The sequence below is a fragment of the Martes martes genome (genome assembly GCF_963455335.1).
Source record: "Martes martes genome assembly, chromosome: 5".
Taxonomy (NCBI): Eukaryota; Metazoa; Chordata; class Mammalia; order Carnivora; family Mustelidae; genus Martes; species Martes martes.
The window spans coordinates 138,705,511-138,733,075 of record NC_137892.1 but is presented as its reverse complement, the minus strand read 5'-3'; the positions used below and the strand labels follow the sequence as shown (position 1 = coordinate 138,733,075).

Below are 27,565 nucleotides of genomic sequence, written 5' to 3'. Positions count from 1 at the left end.
ATGTTTATGGTGTTCAACAGCACCTGTTGGATGACTGGTTGACTGAATAGTTTATAAGGCCATAGGTAATACATTATTCTGATTCACGGACCCACTGAAAGAACCCTTGACCTTGAGCCCTGAAAACCGTTCTTCCCATTAATCAATAGGCCCTTCCTATTACTGAGGAACATGAGACCTTACCGATTCTTCCAATAAAGCTGTTCATGTATATTAATTTGAACTGGAGGACAGATGGGTAACAAAGCTAGCTAAGATGTGGTTGCCTAATAAGTGTGCTTTGAATATTGATGTTCTGTTAATTGCCAATTTATTCACAAGTCAAAACATAAATGACTTGGGATGCGTTTCATGGGTTTGCTTAAGGAGAGGGGTTGATACACACCTGGATTTCTGGTTTGCATTTCTAAATGTCCTCGATTGCCTAAAAGGATCCACTGCAATCCCAGCCTCTTTTTAAAAGTTCCATACATGTGTCAGGCACACGGAACCCAAGTGAGCCTGCTGAGCCAGGATGAGACGAACAGCAGATAACATTCACTTTAATATTCTGTGCAGTTCAGAAGAGGGCTTTCCTGCTTCACAGAAGTCTTCTGAGCACGCAGGGGTGCTCAGATGCCTACAGAATGAAAGATGAATAACCCAGGTGTGGCAGCCTCCAACAGGCAGCCCTCATTCTCACTCTCCACCCATCTGGAGACCACATGCAGCCCTACACCCCTTTATGTATTCACAACAGCAAAGATTTGGGGGGTAGACAGGTAGCACACTTCACAACAGTCACTTGGCAAAAGTCCTTATAAGGCATCTCTGTCTTCCCCTCCAAAGTTCCTTTCCCCCAAAGCTGTATCTCACCCATTTCATCTTCCTTCCAGACCTCTCTAAAATCCCCTCTATGGCCCCAAGCAATTCTATTCTCAGTTTCTGCTCTCCTGCCTCACTGACTAAAAATGCCAGGCTGAGTTCTAGAGAAATTCTACCTATCCAGTGTTCCTCAACGTATACCCACATGGGGGTCATAGCCTTTCCAGCATGTGGCTTACTAAAGTCTTCACCCCCGGAAAGAACTCCCTTTCTATGTAGGAATATAGATGCTAGTTCAATGTGGTTTCTCCATATTGTTTCAGAAACAGTGAGGATTGGCACAGGGCCACCCAACCAAAACTCACCTGCCTCCTTACCATCAGTTCCATCTTTCCTTCCTCCAGACAGGGAATTCCTTGGATCCCCCCCACCCCCCAAATGGGGAAAGCCCAACCTAAAACACCTAGGACCTCATGATGACTCCCGATTTACCCTTCTTTCTCCCTCTATCTACTGAGGCTAGAAGCTCATTGATGTCAAGAACTGTGTTTATTTTTCTTCTTCTATATTCCTCAAACTTAATGCAAAGCTCGATGCATAAAAGGGCTCAATAAATGGAATTTATTGGGTATTAGCTGCATGTAGAGGGAAGTTGAGAAGGATTTTATCTTTTAAAGTGCTGTTAAGACAGTAAATAACGTGTGTTGGAGAGGATGTGGAGAAAGGGGAACGCTCTTACACTGTTGGTGGGAATGCAAGTTGGTACAGCCACTTTGGAAAACAGTGTGGAGATTCCTTAGGAAATTAAAAATAGAGCTTCCTTATGACCCTTCAATTGCACTACTGGATATTTACCCCAAAGATACAGATGTAGTGAAAAGAAGGGCCATCTGTACCCAATGTTCATAGCAGCAATGGTCACAGTTGCCGAACTGTGGAAAGAACCAAGATGCCCTTCAACGGATGAATGGATAAGGAAGATGTTGTCCATATATACTATGGAGTATTATGCCTCCATTCGAAAGGATGAATACCCAACTTTTGTATCAACACGGACGGGACTGGAAGAGATTATGCTGAGTGAAATAAGTCGAGCAGAGAGAGTCAATTATCATATGGTTTCACTTATTTGTGGAGCATAAGAAATAACATGGAGGACATGGGGAGATGGAGAGGAGAAGTGTGTTGAGGGAAATTGGAGGGGGAGATGAATCATGAGAAACTGTGGACTCTGAAAAACAACCAGGGTTTTGAAGGGGCAGGGAGTGGGAGTTTGGGTGAGCCTGGTGGTGGGTATTATGGAAGGCACGTATTGCATGGAACATTGGGTGTGGTACATAAACAATGAATTCTGATACACTGAAAAGAAATAAAAAAAATAAAGTGCTGTTAATCATTGGAATGTGTGGTTGAGAGAGGTAACGGCTTTTCCACCTTGGGTGGTTAAAAATTGATAATAATGGCAATATGTGTTTTCATGGAATTTTTAATTTTTGAAGTATCTTCATGTAAAATATTTTATTTTATTCTTCTCCCACCCCTGTAAGATTTCAGGATGGTATCAGCTGAGTTTGGAAACACTTCTGGCTGCTCAAGCATAGCAGTTGGACTGACACTTTGTCTTCTGAGTGTAAATTGGTATAATCCTTTTGGTAATATATATTAAAAGTCTTGTGAATGTAGATACACTTTGAATTGAAAAATACACTTCTAGAAATTTGTTCCAAATGAACAGAGATGTGCAAGAACAATTCCATACCAAAAAAAAAAAAAAAAACAACCCAACATTATTTGTAAAAAGAGAACACTGAAAGAAATCAAAATATCAAATGATAAGGGATTATTTAACTAGATCATGGTATAGTCCTACAATAAAGTATTAGCTAATCTTTAAATAATGTAATAAAAAATTTAATGATATAGAAACCTGTGCAAAAAACAAAAACAAAAACAAACAAACAAACAACAACAACAACAACAACAAAAAACCTGTGCAAAGGAAAAAGAAGACTGGGTATGAAAAGTAAATGTCTTTGACCTCAATCCTAATATCTGTATCTCTCTATATTTTATGTGCACAGAAGAAAGACTAGCAAATATATACACCAATATATTCGCAGTAGTTATCTCTAGGAGGAGGACTTTAAAATAAAAAATAGGGGTGCCTGGGTGGCTCAGTGGGTTAAAGCCTTTGCTTTCGGCTCAGGTCATGATCCCAGCGTCCTGGGATCTGGGATTGAGCCCCACATCGGGCTCTCTGCTCAGCAGGGAGACTGCTTCCCTTTCTCTCTCTCTGCCTACCTCTCTGCCTACTTGTGATCTCTGTCAAATAAATAAATAAAAATCCTAAAAAAAATAAAATAAAAAGTAATGATTAATTTTGAAATAAAATAAAATATTCCTAAAATACTTAAAAAGTTATCATGTTTGTCATTGAGGAAGAAAAAATCATAATAAAAATTTTAACACCGCAAAAAGAGTCTCCTAATAAAAAGCTGTCCTTTCATGGTGTAAATACATGGAAAAGGTCCCCATTTGGGGACTACAGAAACTGCTTATTTGGGTTGTGATGAAATTTTAAGCAGTGGGTGACAGTCAACTTCCCTGTGTTAAGCAGTGTGTGGCAAATCTGGCGCCCCATCCCCCCACCCCTCACCCCATGCAGTAAAAAGTGTCTGCAATAGTTCTTGATGTCCCCTTGCCTGCTCCCTTGTTTTTAAGAATTCCCTCTACTTGTATGAATTCCATTACCGTGTCCACCTGAGAGTTCTTTAAAATACCCAGGGGTAACTAGCCATTATTTGCCATTAAGCTTCTGACAAGTGGGTGAAAGGCAATTTCATGGAAAATCTGTTTTTTCAGAGCCTCAGAGAAGGGTGGGGTCATCTTATTCGAGAGGAGTTTAAGAAGTTTGGTAGGGTTCTCTCTCAGGTGCTGGCCACTGGTTTTATCCTGGCCCCTCAGCCCCTGTTCATCTGTGATACGAAGAGCAGGAGGATCTGGAAGTTCAAAGCTTGATGAGGAGGTGGGACAGCCCGTGGGCTCCAGGGTTCAAGCCTCACCTCCTTGCTTGTTGCCCAGACTTGAAACCACTACCAGTCCCCAAATCTCCCTCTCTTCCCTCACTTTGCTCTACATCTTGTATAAGCACATCCTGTCTCTACTGGATTTAATCACCCTTTCTCAGTCGTGTACAATATGTTCTTCAAACTTGCTTCTTCCTTCAAAACATGTGAACTACTTATGCAGCAAGATAATTACTTGTCTCTCTTGTGGGCTTATATTCCCTCTTTTCTCTTTTCCCTTCACTCAACCTTCCTGGGAAGAAGCTTTTTCTTAACAAGAAGCCACTTGTCCAATCAAAGATGTTATGGTCAAGGTCCTTGAGTTTGGCTGGGCCTGGGGGTGGAATGGTAAATACTCCCAGGGCAGTTGCAGTAAATGAGAATGGGGAGGAGGAAGGAAAACCACAATTCAGCCCTTTTTAATGGATTTTCAGAAAAAGACAAGGTCTACCTAGTTTAGTGACTGGAACATCTATCCATCCAACCATCTGTCCATCTATCCATCCACTCATCAATCCATCTTTCAACAAATATCTACTGAGCCCATGGGTATGTTTTAACTCTGTGGCTTAGAGGTAGAGCTAGGCAGACCTTGAGAAGTATCTCTATGTTGCTGTAAAAGGGAAGCAATAAAACAGTATGTTGTCGCTAGGACTATTGCTTTATTGGGCAGATTTAAAGTAATTGTTTATTTTGTCACTATCCTTATTGTTGAATCTATTTAATTATCCTTATCCTTTTGATTTTTGCTTTCTGGTTCTCTGGACAATGGCTAATTTAGTACTAGGGCTCACCAGAAGCAAAAGTCCAATAATTACCCTGCATACTTGTTTATTTCTGTACATGCTACTGTCAAAGGAAAATACAGAATCTCATCTGCCATTTAGACATGTATGTAAATGGCTCCCATACAGTGAGAAATTCTTTCAAATCTGAAAATAAGTCATAAATATTTGGCACAAACTATTGAAAGTCCAATACATGGACTAATCTGATCCAGGTTATTGAATCTTTTTCTAGCAAGCAAAAGCCACTGGCATGTTTACCACAGCCGACTTGGAATTTTGGGACTCAAGAAAACAGTACTTGCGTGCGTCTCGTGCACAGGAAAGCAGATTCGGGAAGAATGGTGCAGAGGCTGCCATGAACACAATTCCCATTCTGCCATTTTCCGGATATCAGCAGTTGTCTAGAAGGGGTCTTCTAAGAAAAGTCCTATCGGTGTACTCGTTCTAGACATGAGTTTGCTTTGCCCTCTTGCTTGGCAGCTTGCATGAGTCACTGGGAATGAAGGGTCCACGGGGCTACTAGGGGCTCTGTTGTTGGCTTGATGTTGGACACAAACTGGAGTCATGATCTGAGGCAAGGTCACACCCTTTGGGGCTGACACATGTGAGGATTTGGACAGATACAAAATAACCTTCATCACCTGAGAGAGGTGACAGGAACCACCGAGTGGGGGAGGAGAGTTTCTAAAGTTGTTTCTGCCAGTTAGCAGTTGATCAACTGTGGCACATGGTTTTCTCTGAGTGTGAATTTCTTCTAATAGAAAGTGACGAGACAGTACATTTGCCTTGCTTTCCTCAGCCAGTTATTGTGAGGATAAGCTGGATTAATATGTGAAATGCTCCACATGATGGCAGGCACCGTGCAGGTATGAACTGCCGTTATAAATAAAGGATGATAATTGCTCTTTGGATCCACCACGTCCCCCAGACTCTCTGGAGGTCTAATTCCAGACGGAGAAGTTATTCCTTTTCGCCTGGATGTCTTTGGATTTGGACTCTTGGATACTGAATGGATGCCTTATGCTAACTGGGATGGTGATTTCCCTCTGGCTAGAAGCCCAGTGACTTCGTGTGTGAGTGGTATGCTTAAGTCCTCTCAGTTTAGGATTTGGGATAGGGTCTCTTGCTTCAAAAGGAGCACACAGAATTGAGGGGCCATATAATGGAGGAAATGGGGCACAAAGCTGACCCCAGTCACTCCTTTATTTGCAGGTGTCAACATAGAGAGCTTTTGACAGAGTGGACGCATCTTTGGTCAGGGTTGGGCCCTTGGTAAAGCATCCAAAGTTTGCCTTTCATCCCCATTCACTTTCCCTTTGGAATTTTGTTCCTTCTACTCTTCTTTATTCCTCCCTACCTAACTGGTGGTTTTAGGGTTCCTCTCCAGAACTCCCCATTGCCAATAGCAGCCTCAGGCTAGAGGAGTGCTGCCTAATGAAACTTTCTATGATGATGAAATTGTTCTCTAACTGCTCTGTCCAATATGGTAGCCAGTAGGCACATGTGAGCATTTGAAATGTAGCCAGTGTGGCTGAGGAACCGAATTTCAAAAGTTATTTATTTTCAGTGAACTTACATATAAATTGCCACATGGGGCTAATAGTCAGTGTATTGGACAGTGTGGGTCTGGAGTTCAAGACCTCTATCATTTCAATCTCTTTGCAGCAATCCAATGACCTTGTCCTGTGTCCGAATTCCAAGGCCCTTGTCTTAAAGATGTACCAATAAGCTACTCTGGTAAATTATTTATAAATTAAGGTCTTACCCTTGTAAGCACACAGCTTTTGAGCAATGCCATACATTAGTGAGAGCAGAGGCTCAAATGATAGGACTGAAGGACTTCGGCAGGAAAACATGGTGGGTGAAAAGATTATAGGCATAGACTTTTAGACACGCTTCAAAGCATACTCTGTGGGGGACATATTCCACCCCCACCCCCCACCCCCAGTTCTCTGGGCTGCTTCTAAACTCCCTTGCAGTCTGGAAAATTTAAGGTCAGAGTCATGCAGATGGGAGCTTGGGAAAAGGCTGGAGGTGGAGAGTTGAAATAGGCAGAGTCGAGAGGATGCCAAGCTTTTGTTAAAAAACCTGGTGTGCCAGTCTGAGTGGTGTTCTGTTCCACCCTTAGGAGGAGATGCCAGGGAGAGATTGTTAGGGAGATCACTGGGGCAAGATTGAAGGGCTGAAAGTTAAGTCCAAGAGACCAGACACCGGATTCAAGGCCACAAAATGGACTGTGGCACTTTTGTGGAGTCTTGGCAAGGAACTGCAATTCCAGGCTTAATTTTAATCCTCTATTCTAGGGAGATTTTCCCCTCTGAATTCCTTTATGAACATTGCTTTCTGGTTGTTCTTTTCACCCTGAAACTGAGCTGCCTTTCTGTTTCTCTTGGATGACCATGGAAATGTTCTCGAATTCTTGCCTGTGTTTTCACAGATACTCATGGGCATCAGAGGCAGCATTTCAAACCAAACACTAGGTTGAGTAAAGGGTGGAGGAAAATGGGAGGTGGGTGCTGGGAAGGGAGATAGACCAGGGACAAAAGAGGCACACCTGGAGATGAGCAGGAAGAACGTGTACCAATCCTAGCACCTTGGGATTTACTCTTGGGCCTTGACTCACCAGTTGGTACCACAGGTAGATCTGCTCCCGCAGCCTCACCTGCTATACACTCTCTGAGCCAATGAAAAAAGGATTTTCAGCTAAACCACTGCCAAGAATGGGTGTCTAATTGTTTAAAAATATCAAATTTTATGAAGCAATTGGGGACTGAATCCCAAATCTTTAGTGCAATAGTGTGGTACATAAAATAAAAATAACAGCCAAATCCCCCTGGTGCTTTGAAACACAGTTCAGACTACACAAAGCTTTTCTGGAACTCTCTGTCCTCATGAATGGAAGGACTACTCACAGTATCCAGTGCTATCCTGTTCCTCTTTGTTTTCCATTCCATTCAAACAAAATCTCAGAGGCATTTGGCATCAAGGGGCAGACACCCAGAGAGGCTGCTAGTTATCTGGCTATGTTGGCTCACCAGTTGCAATGTTACCTAATACTCTTGGGCAGGCTATATTATGCCCCCAGGGCCCTGCTGTGCCAGAGGATTTTGGCAACTTCTGTCTGAATACTATACATTTAGCCCATTTTCATGAAAAACAAGAGTTCTTGTTGGGCTGAGCCTCAAAGAGCTATTACTTTTTCAATTTTGGAAGACTAGTAAATATCCTGGGGGGCCTCAGGAAATCCTAGGACAATTTTGGCCCACAATTTTCTTCTACCACTGACCCGGTCAGTTTCATATCTTCAAGAGCCCTTAACTTCTTCTGAAAGGCAGAGTGTGTTCTCAGGTTTACACAGTCTCAGTGGGTCTAGAGCCCATTTTACTGTCGTATATACAGAGGAAGGCCATATGGCTTGGTTTCTCCATTGGGAAATGGAGTCTTGATACTTCATATGACTGATTTGTGAGCTGGGCCTGGCATCCTAGGGAGGTGGAATAGGGCCATGGTATTTGAGTTGGGACGAAGGGGAAACATGTGAGTTAAGTGCTTCTGCCCAATTCCAACACCAAAATGGCAACAGGATACTGTAAGCGAGGAGAGGCAACCAATAGTTTGTGAGATCCCAGCCAGAAGATTATGCCTGGGACTCAGTGGGTCATGGGGCCATAAAATGATTTTGCTTGCCAATGGTAGAAAGATAAAATCCAGGGCCTTTCACCTCTGAGTCTTTCCAGAAGGTGTTTCATTGGGCTGGGAAGATGGAGACACAAGGCAGTGATGACATTAGGGGGCTGAGGAGGGCACAGAAAGCTATGGCAAAAATTTACATAGAACTGCTTGGGAAAATAAGAACAAACAGTATTTATTTTCCTGATTTGAAAGTAACACAGTCATTGTTGAAAATCTCTCAAGGACAGAAAAAAACATAAGAAGGAAATAAAAATCTCTCATAATTGCACCACAAAGAGATATCAGCTATTAATAGTTTTGGTATTTCCTTTTAGAGAAATGGAAGGTTTTGAGCAGGATGGGCTGGAAGATTGAAAAGGTCTTTGAGAACAGCAGAATGAGACAATGTGGACATCAACCAGTTTGGAATGATTTTCTCTGTGAGCCAAGACAGGCGAGTCCCCACACTTGCCTGGGTGAAATGGACAGCAGGACAGATGGGAGGTATGACAGAGGGACATGTGATCAGGTTGCCCTTACCTTCAGGATTCATGTGGAAAGCTTCCGTAGCGCTCACCTCCATGAATAGAAAAGTTCTTTAGCTGAAAGACAAAATGACTCATTTTAGTTGAAGGATGACAAAGAGGGGAGATCATTTCTGACTCACTTCTCAGCGCCAGTGTGACCGCAATCACTGCCCTTCAGTGATAGGCATTCGATGGCCCTCGTTTTTTGGAATTAGTTTCTTGGCAACTTAATTATGAAGTAATTTGAAACTTAGAGAAAAGTTGCAAAAAATCATAAAAAAAGAAAATCCCATAAACCCTATACTCCGATACCCTAACAGTTAATAATTTACTATATTTAATTTATCACTTTCTTTCCCATATACGCAAATCATTATTTTTCTGAATCACTTGAGAATAAGTTGCAGTCATGATGCCTCTTAACCCCTAAATTTTTCAGTATATTTTCCTAAGACTAAGGGCATTCTCCTACCTTAACACTTAACTTACACTTAACAGTGCAATGATTAAGATCAGGAAATTAACAGTGACATAGTACTACTATATATCTGTAGATCTTACTCAAATTTTGTCAGTCATTCTAATTGGGACTAGATTTAATGAAATTTGGTCCTTGAGACCTTGAGTGAGGTTTATTAACAAATCCCATCATGGCTGTGGCTGTATTTCTGGTGTTTGGCTGCGCTCACCTGAAGCTCAGATTTGACGCTGTCTCATGGGTTCATGTGAGCCTTAGTGGAAGAATGCTTTTCTAAGTGGGACTAACTTTTGGTGAGATCAAGTTTGTTCACTGGGCTGTTGGATGTGGGCTTGTATCACTTGGGCCGTGCCCATCAGAAATCACGATTCCTACTTTGCTCTTTCCGGTGTATCTGGCCCTGGGTTTTGTATAGGACATTCAGGAATTGACTGGCCTGAGTCTGGGAGGCACAAGGTGACAACTGCCAGTAGTACGGCTCTGAGTTAGAACAAAAATGATTCCAGGACTCGAATCAAAATTGGTCCATCGACGTCAGCAGTTACTTTTTAAAATTTGCTTTTAAAAAATTTTTATTTTATTTTTTCAGTGTTCCAAGATTCATTTTTTATGCACCACACAATTCCTAATTCAGTGCCCAATTTTGTCTTGTGCATTCCATGCTAAAACAATCTAGCTAGAGTAGCTAGCCTTCAAATTGGTTCTATATCTTCGAAATTCAGAATCCTTAGGACTATCTCCTGGGGAATCAAGTGTTGAATACTTTCCGGGCTGACTCAACTGATGGAGGAGAGAGTGACAAGTGGGCCACTGAGGATCTCCCTCACACACCCTATCTCAGCATTACTACAGCTGTCCAGAGGAATGTAGAGCCCAGACATCTTTGCGATAAAAGCCTATGATGTGTTGAGAGTCATTTGGACATGAGACAGCCAGCTCCAAGGCACCTAATAATGAGGTGTCTGGCAAATCCAGAACCTGTAAGACAAATGTCTGGGGCAGCTTTCTTAAAAGCCACCAATTGCTCTCCATACGGTACAGCGATATTGAATTGTGTGTGTGTGTGTGTGTGTGTGTGTGTGTGTGTGTGTGTGTTTTAAGAGTCCAAACATTCTAGAATGCATTTTAGATTCTGAGAATAACTTAAGGACTTAACGCCCTCTCTTTTATAATGGCCTGGCTCTGTTCAGAAGAATCCAGACTTCTTTTACCCTCTTGCAGGAAACCCCGCGGGATCAGCTGAGGCTAGGGAAGGGTGCAGAGGGTGTAGAGTACAGGACAAGACCTCCACTAAGGGTAGAAAGTCTGGAATGCCAAGCCATAGCAGTGATGACTCTGGCGCAAGATCATAAAGGAGATCATGGCCCCAACACTCATTTCTGCAGTTCGACAAACATTAACTGAACAACGGGCCTTGAGCTTACTTCATTCATCCATTTGTTTATTCACTCAGCATTTATTAAGTGCCCGGCACATCATTTAGCCCTGTCATTCTCTCCCCCAACTTCTGCACCTCCTCTCAGGCCTGCCCTGTGCCTTGTGGAGGTGACTTCTGCTCCCGCCCTTCAGCTTCAGCTTGGGCTCCACTCACAAGAGGCAGAGGGTGGGAGCAGAACACATCAGGGTAATATTTTCCTTCCTCCCTGCCTTCCTCGTGGCTTGGTGCTGGCAGTGGTTGCATCTCTACTACCACAGTTCCAGCTGGGCAGCCCTTCTTCCATGGTTCCAGCTCTCACTGGGTCCCAGCAAAATCCCTCCCTGCCATCCCCCTCTATGGGGAAGGGGTGGTCACAAATTCCCCTGTTAGTTCTCTCAACCTTGCTCACAGGTAATGTCAATGGGTTCTTGATTATATTCTCTTAAAAAATCCTAGCTTGGGCATATCATCGTCCGGTCTGACCCTGACCAATGCAGTCCTTTAATATATGCTCCATTGTTTTCAGATGGTTTTGGACAGGCTGGAGAGATGTAAAGTTTTGGACATAGTTTCTAACACTAAGCTACAGCAGTGCAGGGTGGGGAGGCAGAATTTAACAGAGGCTCCTGGGGAAAATAACCTCAGAGATGTAGTCCTTTATACACTCTAGGATTACATGTCAGTCAAAGATCAACCTAATCTCTGGGCACATCATTAGAAGTACGGTGTCCAGGACAAGGGAGGTGATATTGTGCTTTTATTCTGCCTCCATTAGATTCCACCTACAGTTCTAGGCACAGTTCTGGGCTTCCCACATATTAATTGTAAGTGTTTCAAAGCCTGCCATATACAGCAGAGGTCGAAAACTTTCTTACAAGGGACAGATAATAAATATCTTTGACTTTGTAGGCCATAAGTTCTTTGTTGCAACTAGTCTGCTATTGTGAAAAAGCAGCCACAGATAATAGATAAATAAGTAGGCTTGGCTATGTTCTAATAAACTTTATTTACAAAAATAAATGGGTAGTTGCATTGGGCCTGCAGGTCTTACTTAGCTGACTTCTGATATTTAGGGAAAAAATCATCCCCTTCAGAAGGCAGAAGTTAGATCAATGTATAGAAATCACAGAAAAATAGATCTGTGCTAATTTTAAGGAAAACCTTTCTAATTGTGACTACCATTCCCAAGTAGAATGAGATGTTTCATGAGGCAGTGAGTGGGTTGCTCATTGTAAGGGTTTAAAAGAAAGGCTAAGTGTTGGAGAATAATTTTCTGCAAAGCACAAGAAGTCAGATGATGTGGGAGGGAATAGCTCCTAGTATTCATATAGACTCAGCATAGTACTGCCTACATAGAAGCTCCTATAGATTTTCTGTCCCTGGAGGAGAGACTTTGTCATTCCTATCCCTGCATCTTGCCCACTCCTGAAATCCTAGTATAGTATTTTAAACATGGCAGGTGTGACTGATACGTTTTGTCAACTTGGTTCTCTAAGTAACATCTTGCTGACAGTTGAATGAAACTAATTTGTCTTTAGTACAGTCATCACTATGAGTCATATTAAATTAGTTCAGTTATCTTTAATAAGCTTCAATAGTTGAGGATTTTCACTGAAAAGAATGGCTGTAACAGTCAACATTTATCGAGTTCTGAAAATGTGCCAGCTGCTGTTCTAAGAACTTTAATAGGCATTCTCTTATTTAACTATCTCCCAAACCTATGAGGGATGTACCATTACTATCCTATTTTACAGATGAAGAAATTGAAATTCAGAGAAGTCTCATAGCTGGGAAGTGGCTTCACCAGAATAGGGATCTCTCTTATGCCTAATGCTACTATGGTCCAACCACAATTCCATCTGGCTTCTCATTCATTCGTTCATTCATTCATTCATTCATTATTTAACAAACATTGATTGGTTGCCTGCTATTTGCCAAGTAGTGTTTCTTAGGTTCTGAAGACAGAGCTGTGAATATAAACAGTTCAAGTCCACACTCTGTAGGAATTTATATTCAGGCTGGGATTATAGCAAGGGTAGATACACCATTAAATGAGAAGATATTAAGTGGTAATTCATGAGGAGACACAGAGATTAGAAAGATAATGAATAAGTCTTGTCCATACCAGAACTTCAGAGATAATCCCCTATTTCTGAATTTACCAAAGCTCTTTCTTGTCTACTGACATTACCCCAAGTTCAGTCTTTGGTCTTGATAAAGTGTCAGATACACTCAGATATTAAGAAGGAAGCTTCAAGCATCCTGGAAAATGATGCAGATCGTATATGGCAATGTGTATATATATGTGTGATATGTGATATGAAATCCACAAAGGGAAAATAACCAAATAAAGCACTCAAGAATCATACTTCATAGGCAGGTCGAATCTGAGCACCATAAAATGGGAGACCAGAGGCAATAGATGGAAAGGGGTTAACACAAAAGTAAAGAAGAAAAATAAGCCAGTTAAAAAATGGGTAAAATTTAAAGTGAGGGGGTGGAAAACAATTTATCATGCTAACGGACATCAAAGGAAAGCTGGGGTGGCAATCCTTATATCAGATAAACTAGATTTTGAGCCAAAGTCTATAATAAGAGATGAGGAAGGACACTGTATAAAAATCAAAGGGTCTGTCCCACAAGAAGATCTAAAAATTTTAAATATCTATGCCCCTAACATGGGATCAGCCAACTACATAAGCCCATTAATAACAAAATCAAAGAAACACATAGACAATCATACAATAATAGTAGGGGACTTTAACACCCCCTCACTGAAATGGACAGATCATCCAAGCAAAAGATAAACAAGGAAATAAAGGTCTTAAATGACATACTGAACCAGATGGACACTACAGATATATTCAGAACATTCCATCTCAAAACAACAGAATACACATTCTTCTCTAGTGTACATGGAACATTCTCCAGAATAGATCACATCCTGGGTCACAAATCAGGTCTCAAACAGTACCAAAAGATTGGGATCATTCCCTGCATATTTTCAGACCACAATGCTCTGAAACTAGAACTCAATCACAAGAGGAAAGTTGGAAAGAACTCAAATACATGAAGGCTAAAGAGCATCGTGCTAAAGAATGAATGGGCCAAACAGGAAATTAAAGAAGAATTGAAAAAAAAATTCATGGAAACAAATGATAATGAAAATACAACTGTTCAAAATCTGTGGGACACAACAAAGGTGGTCCTGAGAGGAAAGTATATAGCCATACAAGCCTTTCTCAAGAAACAAGAAAAGTCTCAAGTACACAACCCAACCCTACACCTAAAGGAGCTGGAGAAAGAACAGCAAAGAAAGCCTAAACCCAGCAGGAGAAGAGAGATAATAAAGATCAGAGCAGAAATCAATGAAATAGAAACCAAAAGGACAGTAGAACAAATCAACAAAACTAAGGGCTGGTTCTTTGGAAGAATAAATAAGATTGATAAACCCCTGGCCAGACTTATGAAAAAGAAAAGAGAAAGGACCCAAATAAATAAAATCATGAATGAAAGAGGAGAGATCACAACCTACACCAAAGAAATAGAAACAATTATAAGAACATATTATGAGCAACTATACTCCAGCAAATTTGACAATCTGGAAGAAATAGATGCACTTCTAGAGACATATAAACTACCAAAACTGAGTGGGGAAGAAATAGAAAACCTGAACAGATCCATAACCAGTAAGGAGATTGAAGCAGTCATCAAAAATATCCCAACAAACAAGAGCCCAGGGCCAGATGGCTTCCCAGGGGAATTCTACCAAACATTTAAAGAAGAATTAATACCTATTCTCCTAAAACTGTTCCAAAAAATAGAAATGGAAGGAAAACTTCCAAACCCATTTTATGAGGCCAGCATTACCTTGATCCCAAAACCAGACAAAGACCCCATCAAAAAAGAGAATTACAGACCAATATCCATGATGAACACAGATGTGAAAATTCTCACCAAAATACTAGCCAATAGGATCCAACAGTATATTAAAAAGATTATTCACCACAACAAAGTGGGATTTATTCCTGGGCTGCAAGGTTGGTTCAACATCTGCAAATCAATACATTATTAATGATACAATACAATATTAATGATACAATACATTAATAAAAGAAAGAATAAGAACCATATGATACTCTCAATAGATGCTGAAAAAGTATTTGACAAAGTACAGCAGCCTTTCTTGATCAAAACTCTTCAAAGTGTAGGGATAGAGGGTACGTACCTCAATATCATTAAAGCCATCTATGAAGAACCCACAGTGAATATCATTCTCAATGGGGAAAAACTGAGAGCTTTTCTGCTAAGGTCAGGAACATAGCAGGGATGTCCATTATCACCTCTGCTATTCAAATTAGTACTAGAAGTCCTAGCCTCAGCAATCAGAAAACAAAAAGAGATTAAAGGCATCTGAATTGGCAAAGAAGAAGTCAAACTCTCTCTCTTTACAGATGATATGATACTATATGTGGAAAACCCAAAAGACTCCACTCCAAAGCTGCTAGAACTAGTACAGGAACTCAGTAAAGTGTCAGGATATAAAATCAATGCACAGAGATCAGTTGCATTTCTATACACCAACAACAAGACAGAAGAAAGAGAAATTAAGGAGTCAGTCCCATTTATTCCTAGGTACCTAAGATACCTAGGAATAAACCTAATCAAAGAGGCAAAGAATCTGTATTCAGAAAACTATAAAATACTCATGAAAGAAATTAAGGAAGACACAAAGAAGTGGAAAAGTGTTCCATGCTCATGGGTTGGAAGAACAAATATTGTGAAAATGTCTATGCTACCTAAAGCAATCTACACATTTAATGCAATCCCTATCAAAATCCCATCCATTTTCTCAAAGAAATGGAACAAATAATCCTAAAATTTATATGGAACCAGGAAAGACCTCAAATAGCCAGAGGAATGTTGAAAAAGAAATCCAAAGTTGGTGGCATCACAATTCCAGACTTCAAGCTCTATTACAAAGATGTCATCATCAAGACAGTATGGTACTGGCACAAAAACAGACAGATAGATCAATGGAACAGAATAGAGAGCCCAGAAATAGACCGTCAACTCTATGATCAACTAATCTTTGACAAAGCAGAAAAGAAGGTCCAGTGGAAAAAAGACAGCCTCTTCAACAAATGGTGTTGGGAAAACTGGACAGCCACATGTAGAAAAATGAAACTGGACCATTTCCTTACATCACACACAAAAATAGACTCCAAATGGATGAAAGGCCTCAATGTGAGAAAGGAATCCATGAAAATCCTTGAGGAGAACATAGGCAGCAACCTCTTTGAACTCAGCCACAGCAACTTCTTCCTAGAAACATTGCCAAAGGCAGGGGAAGCAAGGGCAAAAATGAACTATTGGGACTTCATCAAGATCAAAATCTTTTGCATAGCAAAGGAAACAGTCAACAAAACCAAAAGACAACTGACAGAGTGGGAGAGGATATTTGCAAACTATATCAATCTAGTATCCAACATCTATAAACATCTTATCAATCTCAACACCCAAAGAACAAATAATCCAATCAAGAAATGGGCAGAGGACATGAACAGACATTTCTACAAAGAAGACATCCAGATGGCCAACATGAAAAAGTGCTCCACATCACTCGACATCAGGGAAATACAAATCAAAACCACAATGAGATACCACCTCACACCAGTCAGAATGGCTAAAATTAACAAGTCAGGAAATGACAGATGCTGGTGAGGATGCAGAGAAAGTGGAACGCTCTTCCACTGTTGGTGGGAATGCAAGCTGGTGAAGCCACTCTGGAAAACAGTATGGAGGTTTCTCAAAGAGTTGAAAATAGAGCCACCCTATGACCCAGCAATTGCACTACTGGGTATTTACCCTAAAGATACAAATGTAGTGATCTGAAGGGGCATGTGCAATCCAATGTTTATAGCAGCAATGTCCACAATAGCCAAACCATGGAAAGAACCTAGATGTCCATCAACAGATGAATGGATAAAGAAGAGATGGTGTATATATGTATATGTGTATATATATATATATATATATATATATATATATATATATATGAATACTATGCAGCAATCAAAAGAATTGAAATCTTGCCATTTGCAATGACATGGATGGAACTAGAGGGTATTATGCTGGGCGAGATAAGTCAATCAGAGAAAGATAATTATCATATGATCTCTCTGATATGAGGAATTTGAGAGGCAGAGTGGGGGGTTTGCGGGGAATGGAAGGAAAAAATGAAACAAGATGGGATCTGGAGGGAGACCTACCGTAAGAGACTCTAAATCTCACAAAACAAACTGAAGGTTGCTGGGAGAGGGTGGTTGGGTTATGGACATTGGGGAGGGTATGTGCTATGGTGAGTGCTGTGAAGTGTGTAAACCTGGCAATTCACAAACCTGTACCCCTGGGGCAAATAATACATTACATGTTAATAAAAATAATTCATAAAAAATGGGTAGAAGACATGAATAGATGGTTTCTCAAGGAAGTCATACAGATGGCCAACAGACCCATGAAAAGACGCTCAATATCACTCATCAGGGAAATGCAAATCAAAACTGCAGTGAGATATCACCTTGCACCTGTCAGAATGGTTAAAATTAACAACACAGGACACAACAGGTATTGGCAAGGATGTGGAGAAAAAGGAACCTTCTTGTGTTGTTGGTGGGAATGCAAACTGGAGCAGGCACTCTGAAGTAGAGTATGGAGATTGCTCATAAAGTTAAAAATAGAGCTACCCTACAATCCAGCAATTGCATTTCTAGGTATTTACCCAAAGAATACAAAAATACTAATTCAAAGGGATACATGCACACCAACGTTTATAGCAGTATTATCTACAACAGCTAAATTATGGAAAGAGATGAAATGTCCATTGACTGATGAATGGATAAAGAAAATGTGGTGTGTATGTATGTGTGTGTGTGTATAATGGATATTACTCAGCTATAAAAAAGAATGAAATCTTGCCATTTGCAACACAACAATGTGGATGGAACTAGAGTGTATTATGCTAAGCAAAATAGAGAAAGATAAATGCCATATGATTTCACTCATGTGTGGCATTTAAGAAACTAAACAAATGAATGTGGGTGGGGGGAGAAAAAGAGGCAAACCATAAAACAGACTCTTAACTATAGAGAAAAACTGAGGGGAGGTGAGTGGGGGGCGTGAAATGGGTGATGGGGATTAAGGAGTATACTCGTCGTGATGAACAAGGAGCATTGTATTAAAGTGTTGAATCGCTATATTGTAAAACTGAAACTAATATTACACTGTATGTTAACTAGACTGGAATTTCAATAAAAAGTTGGGAAAAAAAGAAGAAAAATAATTTTTATTCCTCTTCTCTGAAACACAGAAAGATGAAGAGCCTGAGTCTACCCTCCAGACCCAAGTATTAAAAATCAGCATTTCTAACAAATGCTACAAACCAGAAAGTGTCTGACCTACATATAATGCAGAGGCAGGCACGCCAAAATTTGGGTCAAGTAAGAGGGCCTTGTTTAGGGGGAACAGAGCTGCCAGGACGCCTGGGAGTTCAGGGAACCAAGGGAAATTCCAGAATTTTGATTGTGATTGAGATTGAAGGAGAGGGAGCAAGAGTGTGAAGAGTAAAATAGGGTAAAGCCAAACAACTTGTCAGGTCCAAGAGGCAAGTCCTGCCTGGGAATGGGGGACAGAGCCCAAAGGTCAGGAGCTAAGTAAACACGAGCCCAGAGAAGGAAGTTAGAGAGTGTGGGACTTTGTGTGTTTTTGGGTGCCAACAACGAGGGGCAGGCACGGATGGCCTAGTTAAAGGCACAGGATAGGAGTCAACAAGTCGTAGTAATACTTTTGCAGTTCCTTTGGTTAGTAGACTGCAAAGTGATTTTCAGATTAGTGAGTTTTTAGAGCATCAGCATAGTCTTTTTAGAATAATGGCTAGAAAAAAGTACAATAGCAATTAGTTAACATTTACCGACTGCCAGACACTGCTTTTAAGGACTTTCACGCATTGTTTCATATAATCTTCACAAGTCCATTTGGAGCACTGAGCTCCTTAACAGACTCTTAATTAAAAAATGATTAAAAACAGAAGTGACATTTGAGGGAAACTATAGAATGTCACCCTCATAAAGGAATATTAGTCATTCATTGATTCATTTACTCATATGTTTCTTCAGCCATTCGTTATTGAGCACCTAATATGCGTTGGGTACTGTTTAGGGGTCTGTGCATGGATGGCTATTTTTTTTTTAAATTTTTATTTATTTTTAAAATTTCTTTTCAGTGTTCCAGAATTCATTGTTTATGCACCACACCCAGTGCTCCATGCAATATGTGCCCTCTGTAATACCCACCACCAAGCTCACCCACCCTCCCATCCCCCACCCTTCCAAAACCCTCAGTTTGTTTCTGAGTCCACAGTCTCTCATGCTTCGTCTCCCTCTCCAATTTCTCCCAACTCCTTTCTCCTCTCCATCTCCCCATGTCCTCCATGTTATTCTTTATGTTCTACAAATAAGCAAAACCATACGATAATTGACTCTCTCTACTTGACTTATTTCACTCAGCATGATCTCTTCCAGTCCTGTCCATGTTGATACAAAAGTTGGGTATTCATCCTTTCTGATGGAGGCATAATACTCCATAGTATATATGGACCAGATCTTCCTTATCCATTCGTCCATTGAAGGGCATCTTGGTTCTTTCCACAGTTTGGCGACTGTGGCCTTTGCTGCTATGAACATTGGGGTATGGATGGCCCTTCTTTTCACTACATCAGTGTCTTTGAAATAAATACCCAGTAGTGCAATTGCAGGGTCATAGGGCAGCTCTATTTTTAATTTCTTAAGGAATCTCCACACTGTTTTCCAGAGTGGCTGCACCAACTTGCATTTCCACCAACAGTGTAAGAGGGTTCCCCTTTCTCCACATCCTCTCCAACACACGTTGTTTTCTGTCTTGCTAATTTTGGCCATTCTAACTGGTGTAAGGTGGTATCTCAATGTGGTTTTGATTTGAATCTCCCTGATGGCTAATGATGATGAACATTTTTTCATGTTTCTGTTAGCCATTTGTATGTCTTCATTGGAGAAGTGTCTGCTCATGTCTTCTGCCCATTTTTTTTTTTTTCAAGATATGTCTCCAAAGGCAAAGGAAACAAAAGCGAAAATGAACTTTTGGGACTTCATCAAGATCAAAAGCTTCTGCAAAGCAAAAGAAACAGTCAACAAAACAAAGAGGCAACCCACGGAATGGGAGAAGATATTTGCAAATGACAGTACAGACAAAAGGTTGATATCCAGGATCTATAAAGAACTCCTCAAACTCAACACACACAAAACAGACAATCATATTAAAAAATGGGCAGAAGATATGAACAGACACTTCTCCAATGAAGACATACAAATGGCTACCAGACACATGAAAAAATGTTCATCATCACTAGCCATTAGGGAGATTCAAATCAAAACCACATTGAGATACCACCTTACACCACTTAGAATGGCCAAAATTAGCAAGACAGAAAACAACGTGTGTTGGAGAGGATGTGGAGAAAGGGGAACCCTCTTACACTGTTGGTGGGAATGCAAACTGGGGCAGCCACTTTGGAGAACAGTGTGGAGATTCCTCAGGAAATTAAAAATAGAGCTTCCCTATGACCCTGCAATTACACTACTGGGTATTTACCCCAAAGATACAGATGTAGTGAAAAGAAGGGCCATCTGTACCCCAATGTTTATAGCAGCAATGGCCACGGTCGCCAAACTGTGGAAAGAACCAAGATGCCCTTCAACGGATGAATGGATAAGGAAGATGTGGTCCATATACACTATGGAGTATTATGCCTCCATCAGAAAGGACAAATACCCAACTTTTGTATCAACATGGACAGGACTGGAAGAGATTATGCTGAGTGAAATAAGTCAAACAGAGAGAGTCAAGTATCATATGGTTTCACTTATTTGTGGAGCATAACAAATAATATAGAGGACAAGGGTAGATGGAGAGGAGAAGGGAGTTGAGGGAAATTGGAAGGGGAGGTGAACCATGAGAGACTACGGACTCTGAAAAACAACCTGAGGGTTTTGAAGGGGCGGGGGGTGGGAGGTTGGGGGAACCAGGTGGTGGGTATTAGGGAGGGCACAGATTGCATGGAGCACTGGGTGTGGTGAAAAAACAATGAATACTGTTACGCTGAAAATAAATTTAAAAAAATGGGCAGAAGACATAAACAGACACTTCTCCAATGAAGACATGGATGGCTACTGATTTCATCCTTCCACAGAGAGACAGGAGAAGGAGCAAAGGATTGTGAGTTGGAAAATCAGGCTTCCATTTCTAGCTGGTGTTATGGTCCTTGGACATGTCACTTTTTTTCTTAGTTTAATGTCTTAGTGTAAAACAAGAAGCCAGGACCACATGATGCTTGAGATCTTCTAGAATTTAACATTAAAGAATTCAGTAACTTCATAGTACATTGCAATTTAAAATGAGTATTCACTTATATTCTATTGTTATACTCCCACCCCCATCAGGTAAATAGTAATATTTATTATAAAGCTTCAGAGGTGAATATTTGTCAGGGTTTGAACCCAGTTCCTCTTCTCCTTCCACTGGAACCTTCTGCCTTCTGTGTATGAGTTCATGTTTAATTTCCTGAAGAATTTTAAGAGAGCTGGGTGCAAATATCAGAGGAAAAGGAAGAGACATAGAGGACAAGGGGAACTTGGGAGTAAAAAGGAAGATGTGCCAACTCTCACAGGCTTTGTGCCTTGTTTGTGAAATCATTCAGGGCTTCTATGACTGCTGAGAAAGTATATCCAAAAGCACAGGAAGAGAAATCCTCTACCTGGAGAAAATCACATGGAAGCATATTTGAGTTCAACAAAAGAGGAGTAACGTTCCTCCTGGGACCATCCACATGCCCATTACTGGGAAGAACCACAATGAATGGGTCATGTTAGAAGGCAGAAGGCCTGGCCCCAAGAAGAAGAGTAAGTGTTTAATGATTATTGTGTCCCAAGCATGATGTGAGCTATCTGATAAGAGGCGAGCTCCCTAAGCAGAAACCATATGAAATGCTGGAAGGGTTGGGCACTTGGATCAGGGCTGGGAGATCAGTAAGGGAACTGATTTCAATTTTGAAACGTTGTGATTCTTAGAGACTGTAGACTTATAATTTAAGCTGTAGTCCATAATCCTTAAACTCCAGAATTTAGATATTCCTGAAATCATCTGCTAGGAAAATTCAAGGTCCCTTTCCAGCTACTGATATTCAGGCCAAATTCCTCAATTCGTATTTTTCCAAAAAGTTCCTTGTATGGATCCTTGGCAGGCTATCCACCCTGACCCCCCTGGTCTTGGCATTTCTGCCCTCTTGTTCTTGACAAATATCCAGGATGGAACTTCTCTGGAGGCCAGAACTGAAGTCAAAGTTGGACCAACATACTGAAACTCTAGTCCTACCAGTCTGTAGATTAAAAGGAGACCCTTGCATTTGTCCACTGCTCTTGTTTTCCAAAGTTTTTCCCACCTGCTAGCTCCACCAGAAACATATGGGTCAACTGGTATTCTCGGAGGGTAATAACTTTAACAAGGGAAGGGCTGGAGAAGGCTTTCTAATAGTGCAGCACTGTGAAAGGTTAGAACTTTTATGACTGTTACAATCTGCCCAAGGTCACAGTAGAGCAGAATCGTATCTAAAGCAATTTACTTCAAATCCTTCTGGGAGTGAGTGCAAAGTAAATAAAGAGTATTAGTGATAATTTAAAAAGAACCAAAGTCCAGGTCTCCTTGATTGACTAGCAGGGAAGGGTAGAGTTTAGAGCTGCATTTTACAAGCATGACAACATCAGGTTGTGATCACCGGAAAGCAGAGTAGTTTTTCCAGTCCAGTAAAGAACCATGGCAAAAATGTGAGTCTGCACAAATGGGCCAACGATCATCTTGATTGGGGTGACCACAGGTGGAGGCAGGGATGAGATGGCCACCAGCTGTGGGCCTGAACAAAATGGCTTCCTGCTTATTTTAGCTCAGAGACTGCAAGTGTAAATCCTCCTTCCTGAAGAAGCTTAGAGTATCTGCAAGCTAGGGTTATACTCCTAACTAAAAGGACAATAAAAAAACAACTGATGAAAAGACATTATCCAGAATTTTCAAGGAATAGGTTTAAAAAAAAATCCCCAATTGATTGCAATATTAAGAACGTTTAAAAAATATTACCTCCATCCTGATCTCTAAATCCCCATGAGTGGGTTTATGAATAGGTCCTTTATGCACATGAAGCATTAATACTCTAAATGGGGAGAGAACATACTCTTTTAATTAAAAGAGCAGATTGTTAGGATTGTGGTAATATGAGTCGAGAACACCTTCCTACCTAGAAGTATAAGAGAATAAATAGTTCCTGGTTTTAGTATCCAAGGTTTAGGATTCTTTAGGATTAGTAGCCAAAATTGTTTCTATTTTATACTGTATAATCAGGGAGATTGTTGAGAGAGGAATGTTAGAAGGAAAATCTGTATTAGTTTTCCTGTGACTTCAGCCAGTTGGGAACCATTGAAATGCTATTTGCCTCTAGCCTTGAAATGTTTTCTCCCTCACTCTTAGAGCAGCACAGCTGATGACCCTCATGGAGTAACAAATAACTAGCCTGTGTCAATGCTGACATAAATGTGTTTTTCAATCTAGTTGTTTTTTTGACTATCAGATGTTCCTTTTTTTTTTTTTTTTTTTTTTTTTTTTTTTTTAGGGGTAGTTGAATTTGGTGGAAGGCTGGGCTGTGCTTCTGTTTACTCCTCTGTTCCCAATCCTAATTTAAAAGCGCTGATGGTGGGTGAGTGGCGATGATAATGGGGACATCTGAAACCATTAATCTGAGACCTGAAATGTCAACATGGACACAAGAGGCTAATTCCTTAGCTGATGGGAATGAGTCAACATGTCAGCTTTAGCTGGAGGGTGCCCTGTGCAGCTTCTCCTAGTTCCATAAACCAAGGGGCCTGGATCCCCATACTGAGGAGGCCATAGCATCTAGCCAGACAATTTGCTTTACTTTGAGCTTTCTTAAGCCCTGCATTTGTTCCAACAGCTTCATCCCAGGATTCTACTTCTGTTTTTTTCATATGGGTTTTGGTGACGTTTTCCAAAGTGGTCTTATTGCATCAATCATTCATTATGAAAACAAATTAGTGTGTGCTATCATGGTGATGTCCCTGCATACAGCATATTGGCTAGCACGGCACATTGCATTTTGTTGAGACAGTCTAATGGATATGTACAAAATTTAGAACCAGACTGAAAGCCATAAAGATGTGACTCAGGCAACCTTCTAGCTATGTGACCTCGAGGATTTAAGGGAAGTTAGTATCAATAGCAAAAAATGATTTCTGTTTAAGTTTGTGGCAGTGGATGTCTGCAGGTTGACCTAATGATGATAGTGTAATTAGATTATATTTTTATTTGTGGTTTTTAATTCTCTTGATAGAATGGATCTGTATCTAAAAGTGTTCACCCCTCCCTTCTAATAAAATAATTTTAGACTGTATGAAATCTTGTCAATGATGCCAACACAGAACATGGCACCTGCCTACAAGTTCATGGCTGAGTGTGAGGCTGAGCACTCTAGCTGGTCTGCTAGGTGTCCGCTGGTTGTACCCCCCATCTAGTGTGTCACTCTCTTTCCCTGCTTCTGGCTCAGGTATGAATGAGGAGACATGGAAAAGAGGAGGGGCAAGGAGCAAAGAGGTTCCTCGGGTCTTAGCTGGTGCCCTTGAATCCATATTCAGGCAGCTCCTCCCTGAGGTTATGAAACCCTTGCTGTCCGTTCCCCTTATGCGGGGAGTTGTGGCCAGACTGAAGCCTCTGGAAATCTGGTGTGGCCATTTCCTAGCTTTTGGATGTTGGGCAAATATTTAACCTGTCTCATTCTCATCAGCAAAGAGAAGATAATAGTTCTTATTTCCCAGAGATGCTTTGAGGATTTCCATAATTCCTGGCACATACTGAATGTGCTATCAATGTTAACTGTTAATATCATTAGCATGTATTAATTACTTGCTATTTTTGGATACTGTGCATCAAATCTCCACAGCAATCTAAAGAGATAGCTAATGGTATTCCCACTTCTCAGATGAAGAAATTCAGATTTAAGGAATTTATGTTGTCCTCGAGGTCACATGGCTAGAAGGTTGCCTGTCCATGCTGCAGCAAGTGTCAATACGTTGGCATCAGGTGCCTTTTTAGCTGTAGGTATGAGCTTATAAAATGGTTCCTGCTCATACCTACGACTAAAAAGGTGCCCAATGCCGATTATAGAGATCATGGCAATTTGTCTTTTAATTAAAATACCTAGTGTGTTGTCCATCAATTGATGAAGGGATACACAAAATATCATATATCCATATCATGGAATATTGTTTGGCAGTACAAAGGGAATGACGTATTGACACTTGCTACAACATGGACAGAGCTCAAGAACATTATCCTAGGAGAAAGAAGCCAGCAACAAAAGACTTCATAAAGTATATGATTCAATTTCTGTGACTTGTCAGAAAAGGCAAATCCACAGAGACACAAAGTAGATTCATGGTTGTCAGGGGTTGTGGGGGAGGGGAGAAGGAGACTGGGAATTTACTGCTAATGTGTAATCAGTTCCTTTTTGAGGTGATGAAATGCTTTCAAATCAAATTTTGAAAATGGTTGCAGAACTCTAAATATACTAGAAACCACTGAACCCTAACTTTAAACAGGTCAATTTTGTGGTATGTACATGATACCACAATAAAGATGTTCAAAAGAAATGTTAGTGTTTTATTTCCCCCACTTCCTTGCAAAAATGATTACCGTTTTTCATGGTCAGCAGCCCTCATTATCAGCATTACTCTTTTTTGGATAAACAGTGACAAATATGAAAGCACTTATTCCCCCTTTCCCTCTCCCCACCTCCAGAAAGCCTCATAATTAATCTTATCCTCACTTGTAACCTGTCTGTCAAGTATTTGACTGCTAGGAAGTCAGAGTTCCAGAGATAACTGTGCAACTTCAGATCTGCCTCCATCTCTGGCCCTACCCTGTGTTGCCTTTCTTTTCCTTCCAAAACCTCACTGCTGAGGACTCAGTTTTATTGGAGCCGACCCAGAGCAAGGCCTCTGTGGCTCCAGGTGCAAAGAGAACAGGAACTATCGTTAATAAACACAAAGCAGGAGAGATAAAAACTGATGGAAAGAAAAAAGATGGCAGCACATTCTCTGCTTTCTGGATGGTGGTGGTGGCCATGCAGGCAGCCTTGATTTCAAGAGTGGACATCACAATAGAAGTTCCACTAGAACAGGGGTACTGACTGAGAGAACTCAGAAAAATTATGGTTGGCATTTAGGCATGGAAGGAAAAAAAGTTTCCTTCAGAGTGTCTTGGATTTGTCCCATATGCTGTTCAAGCCACAAATCAATGGCAAAACTGTTCCTCTGGATCGAGATCCCAATCTAGTTTCTAGAGACCGAGAGGCTTATTTTCCACCAGCTTTCCTGTGTGCCTAACTGAGCTGCCTGGAGATGAGCCGTGGTGGAGCTGGTCACTCCAACAGACCCCTGACTGTTATGTGTCTTCAGTTCAACAAGGACAGGGAGGATTCAGGCAAAGGTCAAGTAATCAACTGTGGTAAATGGGGAGCTGGGGCTTAATGGGTTTTATGATAAGTTGGGGTTTAACTGGTTTTCACTGGATTTTAGGAGGCCCTGAAGTCTGGAAAGATTCTAGCACCTTGGGTACATCCAGTTCAACATCTGGAGATCACCACATCACCTAAATCTTGATAGCTTTACCCAAGATTAATGTTTTCTTCCTGCTTTGACATCGATTTCCTCTTTCTTCTTGTTTCTTCTTCTTTCTGTACCTTCCATCTTCTGTGTGGCAGAGTGGTTTACCTCCTTTCCATTTGCCCAGAATGCAGGTAATACAAGCAGTGGGGTAGGAGTGGGTACAGAGCTTTGATTCTGTAAATACACTTTCACTGTCCCACCACCTCCCTGTTCCTCATGGTGGGGGGTTGGGGTGGGGGAAGAAGAGAAGAGAAGAGCAGAGCAGAGCAGAGCAGAGCCTGCGCACCAGGACATCTACCAGAATCCAAGAAGCCCAGTGATTTACTCTGACCATTTGCAACCAGGCTAAGTTTGGTTGTTTGCTTTACAGCGCAGATGGTGAAGGCAGAGCTTGCTAGGTTCACTAAGGGTGCCTGGTAGGATCTGTTTGTGGATCTGAACATCCTCGATGACCAGCCTGTGCAATTCTGATGAGCACTCACCTGTTGGACGATTACCCTTCAGCAAGCTGACTCTGCAGGCAGGTGAGGCCCCAAATGCCCCCTGTCCCCATCTAAAAAAAAAGCCCAGTAAATGGATAACTTGCTTGTGGTGGTGGTTGGATTTGTATGGTTTGACTTATTTGGTTTACAGCTCATGTGCAACAGGATTAAAATGGCTACATTTGAAGCAGCTGTGGTTTCAGCAAAGCAGAGTGAATGAGCCAGGAGAGGGGGAAGAACTGAGAGGGGTGAAGGCCAATGCAGCAGAGCGAACTGTGGGGGGTGAGCCATGAACCCTGAACAGCCCTTCCCACGGCAAGCCTGGCTCTCCCCAGCCATCATCGTGTTGGCACACCTGGCTTCACTTGGGTTCTGTGGGTCATGTCACACAGGATGGAACATGGGTTTCTGAGGGAGCTGGTCCTGGCCATAGAGCATGGACTGTTCTCTCAATCCTTCTTGCCAAAAATCACTTTCCAGACAGAAAGGGAATTTTAGCTCTAACACAGTGTAAAGT

General features: G+C 41.2%; 1 protein-coding gene across 2 annotated transcripts in view; it reads right to left on the bottom strand.

Moving 5' to 3' along the window:
* The window catches only part of PRLR (prolactin receptor), a 157,389-nt gene that overhangs the window by 27,431 nt on the left and 102,393 nt on the right, over positions 1-27,565 (bottom strand). For both annotated transcript variants that reach the window (XM_080804212.1, XM_080804213.1), the window contains exon 2: positions 8,870-8,931. The gene's annotated coding sequence lies outside the window, so the exon portion shown is untranslated. The remainder of the gene's footprint in view (positions 1-8,869; positions 8,932-27,565) is intronic.